Genomic DNA, 9532 nt, shown 5'->3' with positions numbered 1-9532 from the left:
TCAGCCAGACCTCTTCAGATGCCTTCCTTATTACTAAAAACATATTTATGTTTAAAGTCGAACAAATTAAAAAGTTGAATTGCAACATAAAAATAATAAGCAAAGAATTCTAAGCTAAGACCTGATTCAAATTTCTCAGAATTTTAAGAGAGGAGGACATGCCAATGTAACAAAACTTTGTGACTCATCTGCTCTTGCACCTGGAACTTTTGCAGACGTGAAGAGGTTCCCTTCACTATGTGGGAGATGAACACCCAGTGTTCATCTTTGTCTATTGGATGACTTAGATAAATTGTAGGTGACTATCAAAATGCAGAATTCACAACATCATAGAATCATGCAACCATAGAATCATAAAATATCCTGAGTTTGAAGAATTGTACAAAGATCATCAGACTCCAGCTCCTGGCCCTGCACAGGGCTACCTGATCTCCAAGGTCCATTCCAAACCCTTACCATTATATAATTCTATGGTCACTCCTGAGTTCATGCAGTAGAGTGCCCTAAGATGAACATATGTTGCACACACACAAGCTAAGTTTATAATTCAGAACATACTTTTTATAGGAATTTTTGCAGGTACAATACAGATTCAGAACATTTCCTATTTGATCTAGTATGTCTGATGAGTCATTTGAGTTCATCTTTTGGAGAGAAGTATAGCTGGCATTGGAGGTGGGTTGCTGCAGCCAAGCCCAGCCAGTGTCTGCACTTCCTTGCAAAAGCATTGATCCTTATGATGCTGTAGGGTCAGGCATCACTCCAATAACCTATATATGGCACCAGCAGATGCTGTTCTTCTTCCAAATTTCAGCTCCAGTCCTGACCTGCCTATACATTCAAGTATAAAACTTTTTGAAATGTATGCTAGAAACCGCAGGTTATGACCTAAAGATTCCACTTTTAATAAAAATGAAAACACCAACCCAGCAACAGCTGATTTTAACTAATTTCAGATGCCCAGTTTGCAGCTCTAGCTTTGATTCAGACTAATGACAGCAGCTTTCTTTATCAAACAACATCAACAGAACTTTTCTCAGAGCCCTGGTGGATTTTACAGCCACATGCCCTTAATTCTAGGAATTTTAGGGGTTTTTTTTAAATTATTTTTTCCCCAAAAGTTTAGCTACAGTTAAGATTCATCAAAAAAGAGATGAATCTCCAAATAATCCATTCTAGGTTATATACAAAATTCAGTAACTCCTGAATAATGGAAGTGTCATAAAACTCACAGTAGAGGCTGACGACTTTGGATGAGTGAAAATGTCAGGAAATAAACCTATGGAAATAATGTTTCTGAGGTAAAATGTTTCTGATAAGATTTAAATCCCAGGCTGAGTTGTGTCTCCTCCTTGGTGAAGTACTGTTGTGTTGCTGCTCTCTCCCTGTAGGCAGAATCCTGTGAGGAGATCCCAGTCTGATCCAAGTTGAATCTGCTACCACATCTCATCTAATGAATTTTCAGATGAAGTTTTCAACTTCTAAAATGTCAGCTATGAAGCAGAACCAAGAAAGAAAACCCAGCTTTTCTGGGCAACAAACATATAACAAAACAGTTTGAGAACAAACTTTGTCCCCTTCTTGTCATGTCCTTGCCTGTCAAACCCTTTTCCCCATGCTACCCAGCTGCTCAGTCTTTATTACACCACATGATACCTTCTGTGTGGCCACTGCTGTCCAGGGAAATGATAACAAATGAATAAAATAAAATATTTTATTGTATTGTAAATAGTTTTGCATTTCCTGAGAGTGATGAAACCTTCTGTGCCCGGGTGTACACAGGATACTTGCAACAGAGTAATGGCTGTGTGAAAGAGCTCACATAGGACCTCAAGAACATCTCTCCCCAGACACCAGCACCTTCTCACTGACTTGCAGTGTGAAGGGTCTGAGCTAAAATTCTGCTTGAATTCAGATTTTATTGTTGATTTGGGATAAGGATTGGGACTGAAAATTTTCAGAGAACCTGTGAATGCAGAGGTGATTTTTATGTGCTCATAAAAGAACAGTTCCATTTTCAATATCTGAACGACCCCAACCCTCTCAGTCTGTCTTCATAGGAGAGGTGCTCCAGCCTTGTGATCAACTCAGTGGCTCTCCTCTGGACTTGTGCCTGCAGGTTTCTGGTGTTGGGGGCCCAGAGCTGGACACAGCACTTCAGATGGGTCTCGCAAGAAAGGAGTAGAGGGGGGGAACCACCTCCCTTGATTTGCTTCTCATGGTTCTTTAGCAACTACCCAATTAGGTTACTCCATTGATTATGAATTGGAGAATGATCAAGCACTAATTCCTTTATGGATTACACTGCAGTGGGGTGTAGAAATACAATAGTAGTGTGTAGATTGCAGAATACAATGAGAAAATCATAAGAATATCATAAGAAAATAAGTATTTCAGTTAAAAACAGAGTTACTAAATATTTTTCACTTTCCACACAGCCTTAAAAGTACACAGCAAACAGAGTTCTGCATTCCCACTGCTTTGGTGAATGAGGACATTTCTGAAGGTCTGAGTCACTTTCATGCTGTGTAATGTCTGGGGGTGGCTCACAGGACACCACTTTGCACTTATTGCTTGGTTCAGATCAGCCCTGCTGAACTTGTCCCAGAGGGTTTCAAAATCATTCATGATCCCAAACCTTCAAAGCTGAGCAGTGAATGAAAGTTGAACTCATTGAAGAACACTCTTGAAAGGGAAAGTTTGGTGATAATTTAGCATTTTTTATTTTTCCAATGAAAGGATGAAGTCTACCCTGCCTAAGACTAACAGAATAAATTAATTCTCTGTGCATGTGTATGCTATACTGAATTCCCTCTTTCGACATTCTTCTTTTCTCTTGAGTACTGGTTTGCTCTGAAACATGCAATGTGCTTACCATGTTTTAACATAAATCCTTCTTATTTAAAGAAACTTTTGCCATCTATAACAGATCTTATTAATGACAACATAATCCTAACTCTGGTAATGAGTCACTTGGGTCACGAGACAGGCAGCTCCAAACTGCATTTCCTCCCAGTTTGAGAAAAATAGTCCAAAATAGATAGGTTGACATGTCTTTGGAAATGCCTGTGCTTGCATGACAATATTCAAATCTCTTTTCCTCAGTTAAGCCATTTTAACTCTGGAATTATTATGCTTCTTTGCTTCACAAGTCTGTCACTCAGATTGTTCACAAACTGCTTTGAAGGTGGAAAGTGTTGTTATGACTCAGAACATGTAATTGTGGCCTCCCTGTAATGACAATGGATACCAGTTTTGGTTGAAGTGCTAAATAGGAAATAAAGACATAAATCAAAGTTTACAATGTGTTTGTTAGGCTGTAAGCATCAAGTATCCTCCATCAGATGGATACTATCTTTTTCCTCACCCTTGTGTAAAATTACAAAGATACATGCCTGAAAATAATGTACAATTTTATCTGTGAACTTGTATGATCTGTTTGCAAGAACCATTTTGTATCTGCTTACAGATCAAGATTAAAACTGAAACTTACTTCTTTATCAAAAAAAGAATTTATAATATTAGACTTAACACTGCAAGACAATAGTTTCCTACTGAGAAGCCAAACTGTCTTCTGAACTCCTCTTTCAATTGTTACAGACCATTTTTAGCTCAAATTTAGAACTATGTCACAGAAATAAAAATTCTTGGAGAAATAGTTACTTTTCAAGCAGTTGTAATGAAATCAGGTGTTTTAAGGAAAACTGTATCCAGTATTAAAGTACAAGGAATTAATATAGATAATTTTATACAGAACTAGAGGGAAAAATGGACTTTAAATGAGAGAAATAAAGAAATAATAAATAGAGAAAGAATTAATAAGGAAGAAAGAAATATAATGTTATCTCATTTACAAACTAACAAAGGTCACTTTTCAATTGTCTTGTTGTTGCAAGAGAGAGAATAATAAAAAAAAATGAACCAGAGAAGTCTCAAATTGCAGAATCATAGACTGATAGAGTCACAGAATGGTCTGGGTTGGAAGATTCATTAAAGATCATCCAATTCCAGCCCTCCTGCCATCAGCAGTGACAACCACCACTATCCCAGGTTGCTTCAAGACATGTTCAACCTGGTCTTGGACACTTCCAGGGATAGGACATCCAGAGCTTCATTGAGCAACCTGCTCCTGTTCCTTCCAATTCTCCTTGCAAAGGATTTCTTCCATTTGTCTGATTTAAATCTGCCCTCTTTCAGTTTAAAACCATTGCCCCCTCTCCTGTCACTCAAACCTCTATAAAAGTCTCTCTCACAACCCCCTTTTGAATACTGAAAGGTTGCAATAAGGTCTCCTCAGAGCCTTCTCTTCTCTATGCTGAGCAATTGATAACAATCACAACTAACTTTGGTTTTGAACAGAAATAATGAAAACCTGAAGAGCAAAGGAAATTTAATTTAGTATTTTTGAGTTTCTTCAGCCTTTGGGAAAATTCAAATTTTTCATATGCACAGATACTCCCCTCCTCCTCACTTTTGTTTAAAGGAAGGTTAAGGTAGCAATATTTGCCTGTCTTTATTTCTGTATAAATGATTCGTAATAATGTGTATACATGGCAAATTCAGATTATGTGGGAATGAAAATGTGTGTTCTTACTAAAGGAGTGAGATGATCAATGATGTTTGGCACCAGCACTTGCAGACAGGAGTACAGATAGAAAGAAGTGGGTGGCCTTGTGGTAACAGGAGGGGGAAAAATTAAATTCTAAGAAATAAGAAGGGGTGAGTAGCTATATGGAAAAAGGGTTATTTTTAGATTTAAGGAGCACACCATGTTAATATGAATGTTTAAGCCTTGAGCATTGCTCTGCTGCAAAAGGTCAAGTTCTCAAATCCCACTTTTCAGACTGACTTCTTATGTACATAAAAGGTAATGATACAAGAAAGACAATATTAATTCAGGTGTAATAATTTAATTTGCTGTGTAGGGTTAAATTGAATTTTGTTGGTTTAACTCCATTAATTCTATATTAATGCAAACCATTGCATTAAGGTAGGTGGCAGATAAACAACAAGTGGGACAAGGAATCTTTTCTTCACCTTCTACTCTTGACAGGTGACTCTAAAATTGATGTTCCATTCCACACCACCTACCACTGATTTACCCATTTTCAGACTGCACTGAGCCAGCCTTTAAAGAGATGTGGGAATGTGGGGAGAGGGACAAGAAGATAACTCTCAGTAGGCCCCAGTTATAAGCTGTCTCCTCTTTCAGGACAGATGACTGATTTCCTAAAGTACCTCTGCGGCACAGGGAGAGTTCATTCAGTTTAGTCAATGTGCACTACCATAGTGAAGGACAGTCACTCTAGCCTGTTTACAGTATTTTCATGGGACACAATGTGACAACCACTCTGGGCAGAGACAGAATTGTAGAATTATGGAATCATTAAAGTTGGAAAAGACCTTCAAGATTATCAGGTCCAACTGTCAACTCCAAGAAGCACCACCAAGTTCACCTCTGAACCTCATCAAGTGTAATAACCACATTTGTTGAACACTTCCAGGGTTGGTGACTCTACTACTGGGGCAGCCTGTTTCAATGTTTTACAACCCTTTCCATGAAGAATTTTTTCCTAACATCCAATCTAAACTCCCCCTGATGCAACTCGAGGCCTTTTACTCTCATCCTGTCATTTATCACATGGGAGAAGAGACTGACCTGCACCTCACAACAACCCCTTTTCAGGGAGTTGTAGAATATGATAATGTTTGCCCTCACCCTCCTTTTTGCCAGGCTAAATGACTACAGCTCCCTCAGTTGCTCTTCATAATATACAGGGGAAAAAAGAACCCTCAGTGCTAGAAAAAAATTCCTAAAATATCCCTGCAAAGAGATACACTGGGCTTACAATCAATCCTATTTCAGAAATATCACTGCTGTAAGGACACCTGTAATCATTACCTCAGTCACAAGCAGGGGTTTGTATTGCTCAGAGGGTAACTTACAACACTAAGATGTGCCCAGTTGACTATTTTTTGTTTATGCCAAGCTTTGCATATAGCATTGCACAGACTGTGTGAAGCTAATTGGAGTACAAGCTAATTGGTTGCGCTGGCCAGTCTATGAGATGGAGGGAGCAAGTGCAAGCAAATAAAACTCTTTAACTGCAGCTCATGGAGCCGTGGGTGATATCAGTATGAATTAGATGGCAGCACTACTCTCCCTGCACTGAATTCTCACCACCACACTGCAATGTTTCTGTTTCACGTGTGGGGACACATGAACAACATTTTCCTGTGAAATGGTATTCAGAGAGATGTGGGTGATCAAGATGACTGAGGAGAGTTGAGCTTTTACATTCTAACTTAGGTCATATTTGGTGTTGAGTTTAAGTGAGAGAGTCACAGAGATATTTAATTTCACCTGAAAATGCTTAAATTAATCATGTTCATGAGATGCCTATTCCTGACCTTTGGATTGACAGAGAACCTGTCATTCACTTACTTACACTAGATGTCAAATGATAATTAAATCTTTCCAAAACAGAATAAAAATAAGCCAATAAAGTGTTTTTGGGTAGCCAAAAAAAAAAAAAAAAAAAAGAAAGCAATTAGGAATTTTAAGGTGTCACATCAGAGAAGACCAGGCCATTCACAAGCACAGCTCAGTCTTTGTCTGGACTATTATGCACAAGGCTGATTATGCATCTACAAGAAAATTAGTTTTAAATAGAAGAGTAAAGCTGTAAGGGGGCATAAGTCTTGGAATGAGTACAATGGCCTACAAATACGTGTGGGAGGTGAATGCAAAAGAGAGAGAATATAAACCACAAGGTTATCATGAATAAGGATGATATAAAATGTCCATTTGCACATTTAGCCTGGAAATAAGGATATGATCATATGTTTTAGCAAGAGGCTGACCTATATAAAGCAGGATTCACCATCCAATTCCATGTGTCTGTGATACAGCCTGTGCAATCTCCTTAGCTATTCATGTCTCATTATACATGACACATCCTTCTTGATTCACATTAGCCACAGAATGCTGCTTTTTGCTGACTGCATCTTTCCCTTAAAAGACTTTAAAAGGGGGTGAGGGGAATGAGAAGAAAACCCTTAACTGTGAAAGTAGGAAAAGAGAAAAGGAAGCTTAGTGAAATGTGTGCATATGTGTACTCATTTGCAGATGTCCTTAACACTAAACACAGTTTAAAATGTATAACCAGAAATGAGAAATGTATTAAGACCTCTGTCTGAAACTGATTTTTTTTTTATCTGTCTCACAGTTCTTAGTGGATTTGAGATTTCTTAGCTTATAAATTATATCAGAAAATTCAGTGAACACTGAGACAAAACCTGGAGTTTGCCATGTGGCCTGGTGGCGACCTTGTCCAAGAGCTGTGACCCCAGACATGTGCATAGAAGTAATTTGCCTCTTGGTCAAACACAGAACAGGTAGATGCTGGGCAAGGTCTCAGAAAAGGTTCATTTGTTAAGCTCAATGGCTCCAGCTTGGGACAAAGTATTGAATTTCTAGACCACGAAGACCGAGCACTTAGTCTTTGACCTAGTGGCTAATCCAGTTACTCCTTGGGAGAACATCCCACCCAGAGGCATATCTTGAAAGGCAGAGTCCATGCTAATCAGTGCAACAGCATGACCTACATCCTACCGCAAAAATCCATGTATGTGAAGTATCCCTGTGAGGCCTGGGGCACTCCAGAGGTTAAAATAAGAAACATATTTACTTAATAGTTAGCTAAAGCCTTACCAAAAGCTCTTATAATTATAAAAGCTCCCAACTTCTTTTCCATCCCCCTTTCTTCCTCCTTCCTCTGAAACTACAAAGAGAACACACACCAAACTGCTGGTTTAGGGCACAGAAAGACATCCAGTCAGACCTTTTTGGGTTATGTCATGAGATGCAAAGGTCAGAAAGCATGAGGAAAAATTAACCAAAAGGCCTAGTGAGAAGCCAATCAAATTTCATCAGCACAGAAACAGCAGAGCAGAGGCTTTTGCAGATGTGATTAAGGAAAAGTAATGATAACTTTCCAAAGCAAGATGGGAGCCCAAAGCCTCTTCAGTTCACTGTGGTGACACTGCCAAGATGTGTGTCTGGGTAAGGATAGCAAGGGTCAGACAAAGAGGTATTGCTTTTAGGTAAATGCCATACAAATTGCTTCTGTATATGGATAGACCCAGCTGTGTTTTCCCATAGACTGCCTTTGAATTGCAGTATTTTATCAAAAAGAAGACAAGTTTTATCTGCTGAACCTACAGAGGAAGCACATGGAGCACCTTTTTCTCAACAGGCATAGTGTATTTTAAAAGAAAAATATGTAAAAAAAAATAGAAGCAAAAATATCTGCAAAAGACTGTTTTTGCTGTTGCCAATACATAGAAGATAAGGTGGCAGTAGTAGCTGGAGAAGGTGCATCCTAGGACTTGCTCCAGGCACCAGTGTGCTCTTCCCTTGCTGTTCCAAATATTTCTCCCCCAAAAAATCCAGCATCCACCCTGAGTGCACTCATGGAGAGATTTTCAAGGGCTCCAGTTATGTGTGAAGTAATATTGGGCTTCCCTGCATATAAACTGGAGCACTCTAAGAACTTTATTCTTTTACCATTCCTGAAAGACTGGAAGGACAGTGTTGTTGTGATAAAATTGAAGATGTAGAGAAATACACCAAAATTTGTCACCAAAATGTGAAACCAAACCCACTGCTAAGATAGTAGTCTTCCTTATTCTTTTCATTGACTTTGTTCCATTATGATGTCAAAATATAATCTAATCCTTAAATACAGAACCCATGTGGTAACAAACTACAGCTGTGCATTCCTTTACATATCCACATATATAAATAAATCATATAAATTTATGCAAATATTTACTGCATCAAAGCATGATTTTGATGCCTGAAAGGGAACTGAACTCTGTGTGTCAGCACTTTTTTTTTTGTTTATTTTCATATAATGGACATTGTTCTTCCTATGTCCATCTGTGTAAAAGTTAATGGAGCTGATGCTAAGCAAGGAAGAGTTAGAAACATTCATGACCCTGAGAAATTAGAATCACAAGCAGAGTATATCAGCATGGGATTAAGACTGGGTAAATGGCAACTCCCTTGAAATCTGGTGTTCATTATCAAGACAATATTTCAAGAAGGGAAACAATAACAGAGGTCGAAAATATCTAGTAAAAGAAAAAAAAAAAAGAAAATAGGCTTTGGATATTTTCAATGCCTTGTAGAGTAAAGTAGGCAAGCAAACAATAAAAATAAGCAAGAAAACATCAGAAGAAACCTAAACCTTAAATTATTGTGCTTTGTCATCCTTGTCTTCAACTGTTTGTGTGCCTCATTTTCTCCCTTATTCATGAAACATCTCACTCCTTTATCACTTTTGATATAAAACCGTCTTCTCTAGAGGAAAAATTATGACCTTTTTTAAAAAAAAAATCAATTTTTTATGGGACTCTGCTGATTTTATCTTACAATTTTAACAAACCTTTTTCTTTTTTCTCCCCCCCTTTAAATATCAGAAGACAACAGATAAGTAGAGAAAAGTCATGGGAAAGAAAGCAAGAG

The sequence above is a fragment of the Passer domesticus genome, chromosome 5, assembly GCF_036417665.1.
Source record: "Passer domesticus isolate bPasDom1 chromosome 5, bPasDom1.hap1, whole genome shotgun sequence".
Classification (NCBI taxonomy): domain Eukaryota; kingdom Metazoa; phylum Chordata; class Aves; order Passeriformes; family Passeridae; genus Passer; species Passer domesticus.
This window is presented reverse-complemented; position numbering follows the sequence as displayed.